Source organism: Tamandua tetradactyla, chromosome 4, assembly GCF_023851605.1.
Source record: "Tamandua tetradactyla isolate mTamTet1 chromosome 4, mTamTet1.pri, whole genome shotgun sequence".
Classification (NCBI taxonomy): domain Eukaryota; kingdom Metazoa; phylum Chordata; class Mammalia; order Pilosa; family Myrmecophagidae; genus Tamandua; species Tamandua tetradactyla.
The window spans coordinates 135559160-135561734 of record NC_135330.1 but is presented as its reverse complement, the minus strand read 5'-3'; the positions used below and the strand labels follow the sequence as shown (position 1 = coordinate 135561734).

At 30.6% G+C, this 2575-nt stretch overlaps 1 pseudogene; it reads left to right on the top strand.

Moving 5' to 3' along the window:
- The first annotated feature begins 1385 nt into the window (after positions 1–1385).
- On the top strand, positions 1386–2120 carry LOC143680501 (proteasome subunit alpha type-3 pseudogene; annotated as a pseudogene).
- Positions 2121–2575: the final 455 nt, after the last annotated feature.

Below are 2575 nucleotides of genomic sequence, written 5' to 3'. Positions count from 1 at the left end.
ACATATCTACTGTGCTGAAATAAAGAACCATTGACTCAGAAAATCATACCTGATAAAAATATCATTCAGAAATATGAGAAAATCAAATATAGCCAAAGTAAACAAAAACAATAAAGTGAAATAAATCCCTTCAAAGAAGGAAGACAGATAAATTATTGACAGCAGACATTCTCTAATAGAATTATGAAAAGATTTTCTGACATTACATGGAAAGGAAACTTGGGATATGAAGACAGACAAAATAGCATGAATGGTAAATATCTGAGTAAAGATAATAGTTACTTTTCTCTATTTACATTACATAAAATGCATGTGCTATTTGAGAGCGAGATTATAACAGTGTCATAGATGTAATATATAAGACAACTGCAACATAAAGGTGGGGGGATAATAAGTTCTGTATAGTGGTGTAGTTTCTACTTTCCACTTTAAGTAGTAAAGTATAGAATGCAACTACTTTGTGAAAAGATATTTATTGTAACATTTATACTTTATTTTGTGGGCCATAGTTTACTGTTATCTTGTCTAAAATCACAAATTAAATGAAACAATTGCTTACTGTCTTAAACAATTCATATGCAATCTAAAAATATGAATACGTTCAAAGTAAAAGATAAAAAAGGTAAACTGTCAGAACACTAATAAAAAGAAAGATGGAGTGGCTACATTAGTAACAGACAAAGTTGGCTTCATACCAAAGAAAATCACCAGCGATAAAAAGTGACATTACATGATGATAAAAGGGTCAATTTACCAAAAAGACATAAAAATCATAAATATGTATAATTCTAACAAGATAACTTCAAAATAGATGGTGGAAACATAACAAATATAAGGTGCAGTATTCAAATTCACTATTAAATAAATAGTCTTCAAAATATATAGTTGGAGACTTCAACACTCTTTCTCAATAGCTGATAGAGCTAATAGAAAATCAGTAAGGATATAGAAGTTCTATACAGCATCATTGTTAAGCTGGATGAAATGGGTGTTTATAGAACACTCCACACAAAAATATATTATACAGTCATTTCAAGGGCACATGGAACAGTCACTGAGACTGACTATATATTGTCATAAGACAAATCTTAATAAATTTAAAATAATTTAATTCATACAAATTTTTATACATTTTTCAAAAAAAGGTTAAACTAGCAATCAATAACAGGCAACAACGTAATAATCCCAAAATACTGGAAATTAAACAATGCACATCTAAATAATTATGGTTCAAGGAGGAAATACCAAGAAGGGAACTAAGAAAATAATTTGAATTGTATTAAAATAAAAATCACCATGTCAAAGTTTGTGTAACGCAGCTAAAGCAGGTTTCAGGAGGGAAATTTATGCCATTAAAAGATAATAGACTGTTGCTAGTTTGTATGATGCTGCTGTGTTGGAGAAGTGCTATAGTGCTTGAAGCCATAGAAGTGGTGATTTTAAGCTCTTCCAGCAGTGGGTATGACTTATCAGTCTCTACATTCTATCCTGATGGAAGGTTTTCCAAGTTTAATATTCTTGGAAAGTTATTGGAATCAAATGTAAAGGTGGCATTGTTTTTGAAGTTAGTAAAATTAGTATTTTTAAACTTTATGAAGAAAGTTCCATGTTGATTAGCATGTTGGAATGACAGTAGCAGGTTTGTTGGCAGACATAGCAAGAGAAGATGCTTCCAACTTTGGATTTACCTTAAGCTATAACAATCCATTAAAACATCTTGCAGAGAGAGTGGCCATGCATGTTCATGCCTATAAATTGTACAGTTCTGTTAGGTCTTTTGGATGCTGCTATTGTGTGAATGGCAGGTCACTACTCTACATGACTGATTCATTTGGTTATTGGGTGTGTCATTGGTAAAGCCAGGTAAGCTGCAAAGACAGAAATGGAAAAGCTTCAGAGGAAATAAATGACTGCTGTAATGTTGTTAAGATATTTCAAAAAATAATTTACATATATATCAAGAAGTTAAGGTTAAGGTTTTTGAACTAGAGCTCAGCTAAGTTGGTGAATTAGCTAAAGGGATAAATGAAAATTTTCCAGAAGATATAAGGGAAGAAGCAGAGAACTATGCTAAGGAATCTTTCAAAGAAGAAGATGAATCTGATGATAATAATAAATAAAATTTACATCTGTATCTATTCTGTTCTAAATTTCTCATATAGTCTCATGTAAACTTTAGCCGTAGGAATTATCACATAATCAATAACAATTTTCATTAAATTTGGTCTTAGAATCATTTCAAAAAGATAAAAGAGGGCAGTGAAAGGGTAGCTCAGTGGTAGAATCCTCACCTGCCATGCAGGAGACCCAGGTTTGATTCTCGGACCATGCACCTTCCCTCACAAAAAAAGATAATAGAAAAGAAGTAAAGTCTCAAATAAGTAATTTAATAGTCCATCTTAAGAAATACAAAAAACAGCTAAATAAAGGAATATAATAATATTGATGAGTGCAGAAATCAATGAAATTGAAAACACAAAAACAATAGAGAAATTCAATTAAACTAAATGCTAGTTCTATTAAAAGAGAAATAAAATTGATAAACTTCAAGAAATATTAACAAAAAACAAAGCAA